The sequence below is a fragment of the Psammomys obesus genome, unplaced genomic scaffold, assembly GCF_907164565.1.
Source record: "Psammomys obesus unplaced genomic scaffold, mPsaObe1.curated_primary_1811, whole genome shotgun sequence".
Taxonomy (NCBI): domain Eukaryota; kingdom Metazoa; phylum Chordata; class Mammalia; order Rodentia; family Muridae; genus Psammomys; species Psammomys obesus.
Window position 1 is genome coordinate 11537118 of NW_026596064.1, and position 9842 is coordinate 11546959.

At 50.6% G+C, this 9842-nt stretch overlaps 1 protein-coding gene across 1 annotated transcript in view; it reads right to left on the reverse strand.

Annotated features, from left to right (window-relative positions):
* The window catches only part of Nrros (negative regulator of reactive oxygen species), a 16447-nt gene extending 6982 nt beyond the window's left edge, over positions 1–9465 (reverse strand). Inside the window, exon 1 of the mRNA XM_055625073.1 lies at positions 9343–9465. The gene's annotated coding sequence lies outside the window, so the exon portion shown is untranslated. The remainder of the gene's footprint in view (positions 1–9342) is intronic.
* Between the last annotated feature and the right edge of the window lie 377 nt (positions 9466–9842).

Sequence of the window (9842 nt, forward strand, 5' to 3'; positions counted from 1 at the left end):
ATTAACTATAAATTTTTTTTTTTTTTTAAAGAATAGGAGAATCAGGGCTGGAGAGATGGCTCAGAGGTTAACACTGGCTGTTCTTTCAGAGGTCCTGACTTCAATTCCCAGCAACCACATGGTGGCTCACAACCATCTAGAATGAGATCTGGTGTCCTCTTCGGGATGCAGGCAGAATTCTGTATATTAAATAAATAAATCTTAAAAAAAGTAAAATAAAGGAATAGGAGTATCCAAAGACAGTCTGTGCTGGCTGGCAAAAAGCTTTCCGTCCTTGGAATGACAGCCTCGCCTTGCCTCTCTTTGCTCCCTGTGGCAGACCCTGAGGCTCTGCTCCCCAAGCCCTGGTAGCAGGTGGCTCACAGCATGTTTGGCTATTGAAAGCAATGCTGGGAAGGCAGGAGAGTGCAGAATCCAAAATATCTCTCCCCTTGAGCTTTTCCTGGTGACTCCAGACTCTGGGACTGCCATTCTCCCTTCCTCCTTCCTACCTAGGGAACAGATTCCTGCACGGCCAAGAAGCTACTATTTGTTTGGCTTCTCAGCCTCTCCCATCATTTTCTGCCAGTCTCCTGCACAACATTTCCCATTTGAAATAGTCTAGGTGACCTCTATTTCCTTTCTGATCTAACGATGCAAATGACAATGGCCTCACAGCCGTGTTCCAGAACCAGAGGGGACAATTTCGGCTGTGAGTTCCAGCCAGCTTGGGAGGCTGAGGCGGGAGGAGCACAACTGAGGACCAGGCCCATCAACTTTCTGAGGCTCTCAAAATGAAATATTAAAAAAGGGCGGGCATTCCTGAGCCGGGGGTGTAGCTCAGTAACATAACACTGCAGACAAGTGCGCTTGAGAGAGTCCTGCGTGCAAGCCCCAGCACTGAAAGAAAAGAACGGCACAAAATGGTTGAGGAAAAAGCAAAAAGGCTTTCAAAATAGCAGCTCTTCAGATTGGAAGCACTCCTCTAGACTACATGTCTGCAGAAAGCCTCCCTGCAGAGTCGCTGCGCTGCAGGGACCGGGATAAAGAGCGCAGTTATCGTATCTCACTGGGAAATCCCAGGAGCCCTCTCCCAGGACACAGGACCACAGGAAGACATCCTCAGCTCCCCAGCCCTCCCACTGTTACAACCACAGCAGCTGCTGCCAGGAAAGAGGAGGCAAGCTCTTTGCTAAAAGAACCCTTAGCATACATGACCACATAATTAGGAACTTTCTCCTCAAATAATCAAAGAAGCTAAAGAAGCCTTAAAGAATGAGGCTCTGTGGAGAAAGCAGGCAGCTGTCAGAGGCATTCTGTCTTCCAGAGAAGAATGTACAGATTGGGGGACAGGAATCATCAGAAGCAGTGTCAACTCGTGAAGACCACACTCAGGAAGACGCAGAGGGTGTGACGACACCACAGGGAAAAGGCTCTGAGAGAAATCCAGTCAGCCTGTGTGTAAAAGTAAAGAGCAGCCGCCACCTAGGATCTTGGAAAAAAGGGGCAGGCAGCTGGCTGCAGACCTCGGAGTAACGGACATTAGCATCTCCACCTTGACTCCCTCCAACAGTCCCTTGGCCTAGAGACCCCCATGGTGAGTCCACCTGAAGCGCTGAGCTTCGGAAGTGGCACATTAGAGGCCCAGTACTCTGTCCTTACAGTCCCCAGGTGCGAGTGTATGCCCTGAGACCCGTCATGATGAAAACCCCAAAGGATCCTGGCTGTACCCACAATGCAACCTAGTTGGATTCTTCAAGGGTCAAAGTCTTGCCCAGTATAGTGGTTCACATCTATAATCCCACAAGGCTGAAACGAGAGGGCTGCCATGAGTTCCAGGCATCCTGGTTATAGACTGAGACCTCCCCCCTCAAAAAAAAAAAATAGTATTATTGACTAACAATTAGAGAGTATTATTGACTCTCTCCATAGAGACATACACATATTAAAATCCTACATTCAATGACTTAGTCAGGGCAAAAGCAAAATACTCCCCTAAATTGGTCAACCAATTAGCTAATTTTTTAAAGATTTATTTATTATCAGAAGAGGGCACCCGATCTCAATATAGACGGTTATGACCTACCATGTAGTTGCTGGGAATTGAACTCAGGACCTTTAGAAGAACAGCCAGTGCTTTTAACCTCTTCAGCACCCCCTCCCCATTAGTTAATTTAACCTTTTTAAAAATTATTATACTTTTCTATAACTTGAAATTTTTCAACATTAAACAAATAAAGAATGTGAGATAAAAACACTTTTTCTGCAAGATAGCTTTTACAATGTATCAAAGGCCTTAAATGTATGCATTCTTTGTAAGTCAATAATTCCAATTCTAAAAGTTTCTTCTCTAATGAAATGAGACTACAGTGCCGTGGGTGTTGCTGAGCTACGTTTTCAGAGAATGTTCAAAAAGCAGCCTCGTGACAGTACCTTACAAACTGCCAACCGACCTATGCTCAAACACATCTAGGGTAGGATAACTTCTTTAAAAGTAGGTGATTATCCTCTTGGGCCCCTATGAGGTTGGTCTCTGGGACACAGGATGGACAAGCAGGTAAGGAGTTGAAGCATTTGAAATCACTGGAGTACTGTCCTTTGAACACAGCACATGAAAAACCAAAGTTTGGTTGCATATGACCCGCTGGCAAATAAATTTTTATTCAGATTTTGGAGTTAGCCACCCTTTGGAGAAAAAGTAGCATTTCTGTCCTGGCTAGTTTTCTAAGTAAGGAACTCAGCATTTCTGCGATAAATGCCATAGCCAAAAGCGACTCAGGGAGAAAAGAGTTTGTTTCAGCTTATTTACCTCAGTTTATCTCAGCTGAGGGAGGACACAGAAACCCAAGGCAAGAACTGAGGCCGAGTGGTGCTTACCGGCTTGCTCCCTGTGGCTTGTTTTTTTTTCTTTTTTTTTCTTTTCTTTTTTTTTTTTTTTTTTTGGTTTTGCGAGGCAGGGTTTCTCTGTGTAGCCCTGGCTGTCCTGGAACTAGCTCTGTAGACTAGGTTGGCCTTGAACTCACAGAGATCCTCCTGCCTCTGCCTCCAGAGTGCTGGGATTAGAGTTGTGTGCCAAAAACATCCAGTCCAGTTCAACTTGTTTTCTCATGGCACCCAGAACCATTTGCCCAAGGATGTCAGTATCTACAGTGGGCGGGGCCCTGCCACATCAATCATTTATCAAGGAAGAAAATGTCCCCCTGACTTGCTTACAGGCAATGTGATGGAGGCATTTTTCTCGAGTGAGGCTCCCTCTTCCCATATGACTCTAGCTTGTGTCAGGTTGACCAAAATCTGGCCAGCACAGTTTCCCAAGGGACCCACTCAGCACTGTTTCAGAGCTGGAATTCCTAACAAAAAGATGGAGTGATGCGGGCAGCCAGCCTGGGGAAGTCAGTGAAATGGCACCAAACCACTTGTCAAACATAGATCTCAAGGTTTCCTGAGCAAAGACATCAGGTCTAGCCAGGCTCTTCGCTAGCCTCTGCTTGAATGGAGGCTCAAGGGGCCACGGCAGCTCACCCCACCCCCAACTGAGCGCTTCAAGCACTTAACTACCTACTCAGACTCCATTTTCACAGCGCTGCCGATGAGTAAAGGGGCTCCTCGCGTGGTCAGGGCCAGCCCATCGGAACCAACAGAGGTCAGCTCACTTTGTGCATTCCACAGCCACAGAACGCATCTAGCCACAGAACACAGAACTTCAAACTGTGTCCCACTGAGAGCTAGCAGCTGGCTCTTGCGTGTCTCACTGTGGCTGGCAGTGGGTTCCCAGCGTCCCCTCCGGAGGTGAGAAAGCGCATAATCTCTTCAGGTACCCACCCACCATTGCATTAGTTTCTCAGTTCCTGTCACAGGTTTGTTCCCGCTGCTAACTTTTGCAAGAGTCAGGGCTAGCCACCATGCTTCCTCAAGAGGAAGCAGGAAAGAGCTGCACAAAGGAGGCAACTGGGACTGTATTTGGCTCCTTTCCAGCAGTGGCCACAAGTGACAACAATACAGCAAAAGGTTGAGTCAAGACAGACGTAAGACGTGCAAAAGCTCTGTCTTTAGAAGGGACTGCCAAGAGCTTCCAATCAAGCGCCATGGAATCGGGGACCAGCACAAATGTCTCCACAGCCGTCAGCAGCCTGCCTCCTCCCACTCAAGGGGCAGACACGTGCCATGGTGAAGCCAGGTGTCGGTGAACCAACAGGAAGGAGAGGTCTGTGCAAATGGAGTCGGTGCAGAGGGAAATTAAGATGAAAGCGTTCTACACCCTCTCCTTCCATTTAGGAGACTGCCCATGAATCTCGGACCCCCTGGGGGAGGTGACTGACTCCCCAGGGTCTGTGGGATACCATGCACAGAGTCTGCAGGCATTAAGTGAGGCTAATTTTAACCTGGAGTGGGAATGAAAATACTGACTCTCCAACATGTTTTTTTGTTTTGTTTTGTTTTGTTTTTGTTTTTGTTTTTGTTTTTGAGAAGACACAAAGGATCAGCAACTGACAGGGACTAACCGTTGTGCAGTTTGGTAGAAATGCTGGCCTCCCTGCGGGACCTGAGCACACACAAGAGTGTGGTCAAATGCCTGCAGAACGGAGAGCATCAGTTCAAGCCCAAACTTGTGAGTTCTGCACCAACTCAGCCTCAATACCACAAACCCCAAGCCACCCTGGGACGCATGTGGTCCTCAGCTGAATCACACATTTCACAAGCTGTTTCCTCTGCAGGAAAGACCCTTCCTGTGGTCCTCTTTTTATGAAATGCTCTTCCAGAGGACCAAAATTTGGTTCCCATCACCCACATCTGGTGGCCTACAGCATCTCCAGTTCCAGAGCATTCCCTGCCCCTGGTCTCCACAGGTACCTGCATGTACGCACACACACACACACACACACACACACACACACGCACACACAGGCATGCACGTATGCACAAGCACACTTAAAAAGCAATAAAACCAAACCAAACCAACCAACCAAACCCCAGCACAAATAGATGGAGAGAAGAGAGATGCCTCACTGGTTAAAAGCACTTGATGCTCTTGCAGAGAAGCTGGGTTCAGTTCCCAGCACCCATATGGAGGGTCACAACTGCCTGAAGCTACAGTTCCACAGGATCTGATGCCCTCTTCTGCTGTTACAGGCTCCTGGGTGTATAAGATGCAGATACATACTTTCACACATATACAAATACAGGTAAAATTAAATATTTGTTGAAATGCCAGCTCGATGGGCATGGTGAAGTATTTCTAATCCCAATATTCAGGAGGCTGAGGCAGGAAGATGGTGAATTTGAGGTCAGCCTGGGCAATTTCATGAACTGCTCTCAAAACAAAACTTTAAAGAGGCGGGAGACAGATCGCCAGAAAAGCAAGGACCTGGCACGCACAAGGACTTGAGTTCAGGCAGCAGCAGCAAGCAAACAAGCAAGCACACAGCATGGTCACCTCTCTCAAAATACTTCAGAACGCCTATAAAATAATTTAACTCTGTAAGCACTGCTGTAAGGGCTGGTGGTTGCTGCAACGATGGCTCAGCAGTTACGAGCCCTGACTGCTCTTCCAGAGGAACCGAGTTTGATTCCCAGCAACCACGTGGCGGCTCACAACCACTGCTGACTCCAGTCCCAAGGGATCCGACGACATCTTCTGGCCTCTGCTTAGGCACATTAGCTAAATAAACACCAACAGCGAGGAGGCTGAGGCGTGAGCCTCATCGTAAGTTTGAGACCAACTTACGACAGGGGCTACACCGACTCCAGGCCAGCCTAGGCTACAAAGCGAGGTCCTGTCTCAGAAGTAAATTTAAAAGGGAAATTAAAACGTTCCTATTCGTGCCATGCTCAGTGGCACACGCCTTTAATCCCAGCACTGGGGAGGCAGAGGCAGGTGGATCTCTGTGAGTTCCAGGCCAGCCTGGTCTACACAGAGAAACCCTGTCTTGAAAAACAAAACAAACAAAAATCCACATTTCAAAAAAGGCCATAGAAAACTCATGGTGACTCAGGTCTTGTAGATTAAACCCATGCCAGAGCTGTCTTCAGTTCAGGTAGTAGGTGCTGCTGGGGGAGTGTCTGTCGCTTAAATGTTCAGCGAGGACGCACAGGTCGATACGTATTTGTGGATGAGTAGCCAGGAGTGTCTATGCCAGATAACTGGCTGCTCCCTTAGAACTCTCAGGGTGACGCTATAATTCAGCAGCCAAGGAGCGTGCCGTGTGACTCTTAGAGTCCCGTTTCTATCTAGAGCATTCATTATTGCTATTCTGACTAGCATCCTTGTCTTCGGTGGGGATGAGCTAGGAGCTGGAGGGCCTTGAAGCTCTGGAAGTTAGAAAGAAACAAGCCAAGATCATTAGCTAAAACGGAAGCCTCCATTTAAGGACTAGAAGAAGGAGCCAATAACCAGAGCAAGAGGAAAGCCATTGGGGGCAGTCCCATGTGGGCTTTCAAGTGCCTTGGGGACCATCAACTTGCACGAAGTCAAAAGAAGTGAGCCCAGGCCAGGCAGGGAGATGAGGAAAGACTAGGGGAGGCCAGGGCTGTCCCAGCTATCTAGAACTCACTGAGAAAAGGTTGCATAAAAAATGCTGTCTCCCAAGGAGAAATCCCCTCCGGATCGTTATCTTTCTTAGAGGTGAGAGCAGGCAGCAGTAGCGCAGCGGGCAAGCCCAAGTGCAGTGCCTGACTGCGGTAAGTGTGGGGGTTGGGGCTGAAGGAGGGGAGTCCCCAGGGACCTCACAGAACTCTGTGGCCACGCAGAGCCCATCATGGGTCCCAGCCTTGTTCTTTGTGCCCACCTCACTGGTGAGAATCAGGGCAAAGTTCCTACTTCCTCCTTTGTACCCTCTGCTGAGGCTGAAGTCACTGAAGACAGATAACGTTCGGTCTCAGCCCCCAGTTCTGTTTGTCCAGGAAAGTTCTGTCTACCCACATTCGTTTCTCCCGCCTCTGGTAACAGCCGCCTGGTTGTTTTTTGGGGAAACACATACACATACTCCCTCCCTCCCTTTCTCTGTTTTATCACATAGACTGAATCTCCGTAACAATTTTTAGGCGTGTGGTTAGGTAGAGGGGAGCACATTCCACTGTTCAACCAAACCACGCCTTAAGGAGTTCAGTTTTCGTTTCTTTGGATTTTGTTTTTAGGTCTGAACTCAACTCCTAACTCCAGCCGTGGGGACTATGAAGATGCTGGCCCCGTTACAACCTGCTGGGTTCCTAGCCAGAGTGATTGGCTTATATTCGACACAGTACAGTTCCTGAGAATCAATCCAGAACAGCTATATCACTAAGGAGAAAAGAAACGCCTTTTCTCCTGCCTTACCTGTCACACTGATGGGGATTAATTTGGGACCTAAAGGTAGCTTTTGTCTCTGTCTCCAGGGCCCGCCCAGTAAGGGCAAAGCCAAGCCAGATGAGGACAGATGGATTCTTGGTGGCGTCTTTGAGACCTGGACCCAGTCATGCCTGAAGCAACTGCCTTTCGACTTTTCAGCTGTATGATATAACAAGTCATTTCGTGAAGAGGCCTTTTTCTGTTGGGTTTTGTCATCTGCCGTTTAAATAATCCTGTCTTGGGTTAGACAGGTATGTAACTCGGCGGCAGGGCCTTGGCCTAGCATGGGCCCATCCCTGGGTTCAATCCCCCATGCCACCAAAAACAACAAATAAATAATAAAAAACGGTCCCATCTTATAGATCCTTGAAATCAGGCTCACAGTTGTGCATGAGGCTCTATGAGATAGAAGGATTACGGTCCATTTTTGTTTTGGTTTTTTATTTTTGTATTTCTTTTTTGCCTCTCCAAGCTTTCAAGCTTTCAGAAAGAGCACTGACTAACCTGTCCGGGAGCCTGTCACAGATTGCACACTCGACTTTTGTTCAGGAAGGAAGCTCAAAAGAATGGTTTGGAGGGAAAGGAGTAAACAGATTCCAGCAAGGGCAGAGACAGATGCATATATAAATGAACTTGTCACTGAAATGACCCATGAACAGGAGCTGGCGACACCTGTGACACCTGTGTGATGGTCTGGCAGGTCCTGGGAAAGATGATCAGCGCCTTTGGGTGTGCTCGGCAAACTCACTCTTTGCCGACATACGTGGCTACCACACGGATGTAGCATGAGCTGGGCCATCAACTATCCAAAGGCAGCTTGGGATCTGTGCTGGATCTTTTCCAGTCTGAAGGACAAAGGGACAGGCCCTCAGGACATAGACCCTGGGAGTCCTCTCTCTTTGGTAGGCTCCTGTGGCTCTCAGATGGCGGCTTATGAGCCATAGGGCGATACATTCCAAGACGGCCGGATGGGGTGTGTGAGAGCCCACGGAGCTCCCTCGAGGGACCCACCAAATGAAGGCACCTTCTCTGTGAGGCTGCCTTTGTGTTTAACCTAGGTGTTGAGGGTCCCCCACCATGAATCTAGAGCCCCCTCTAGGAACTCTGGGGTTCACGTATACAGTCTGGTGGAGGGGGGAAGGGGGGTTCCCAGGCTATTAACGCTCCAGACACCTGCCTCCTTGCAAATAGCCGTTGTACCTCAGCCAACAGCAAAAAGTCTGGTCCGACCCTAGCCACAGCGGGGCACGTGTTCACCTTCATCTCGGCGGAGTAACGCGTGGAGGCAGCAACCGCTGTGAGGGTGACGCTTCTTCCTGCCCAGCTCCTGGGAGCGCGTGGGTACATGGGTGTGTGTCTGTGCCCCGGTGAGGCTAAGAGGACTGCAGCCGAGCACTGGACAGGAGTCAGGAGGGCCTGGCTCTAGTCCCCCAACTATGACACTTGGGTGGCTGTGGGCCAGAGTAACATCCTAGTAGACGCAGGCTTTTTTTGCCTTTTTTTTTTTTTTTTTTTTTTCTGTCTCCTGGCTGAACATACACAGCTGACCCTGGGAAGACCCCGCTACGAATGTGCAACTGTAGATGATGAGTCTCCACGGGTCTCGATTTCTGTCCAGGGGCAAGGGAGACGATGCAAACGCCCGCACGCCGGGAGTCCCCCAGCGTCCCCTCGTGACGTCCGGCCACCCAGACTAGGCAGGGGAGCGCTCCCCATTGTGCAGACGCGAGAACGGAGGCGAACCGTTCACGCACCTGTTCGCATCCCCCGCGCGGAGGCAGGACTCAAAGCCTTGGCTGCCTCTCCCCCATCCACACCTCCTCCCTCGGCTCTCGAAGACCTTCTGCGGGGCGGACTTCCACCGACACCAGAGCTGTAGCCCCCGAATCCAGCCCAGGGGCGGGGAAGTCTGGATCCCACAGACCCCACTTCGCGACGAGCCTGAGTGTGAGCGAGCGCGGGGTGGGGAGGGGTGGGGCGGACGCTGCCTGACCCCCGACCCCCCCACACCCAACCCACCGGTCCCCCGACTCGCTCACCTCGAGGAGCCCGGCTGTGCTCGGCGGCGGCGAGCCCACGCGCGAAGTACTCACGGCTCGCGCAGGCCCAGGCGGCTCGGCGGGGCGCATCGTCTCCCGGGGCCCCCGGGCCTCCAGGACAGCCGTCGCCGCGGCCCGCGCTGCCTACTCGCTCTGGGGCATCAGATTATTTTAGCACTTGCGGAAGGAACCGACGGAAACTGAAGTCACATGGAGAGCTCGCCTCTCAGCGACTCAGCAGGCGGCTTAGAAGGAACTGCCGCGGCGGGGGGCGCCGGGTGGGGGATGGGACGCGGACCTGCAGGGCCGCCGCCACGCGGGTGCAGCCTGCGAAGGTCTGCGAGATAGCTCAGCGTGCTCCCCGATGCTCCCGCTCTGGTGGGTGAGCACCGCAGCTGGGCGTCCCGGTCGGCTCTTCCAGGAACCCTCCTACACGCTTCTGTCCAAGGATCAGCTTGGGGCAGAAGTTGGTTTTAATTGGAAAGGGGACTAGTCCACTT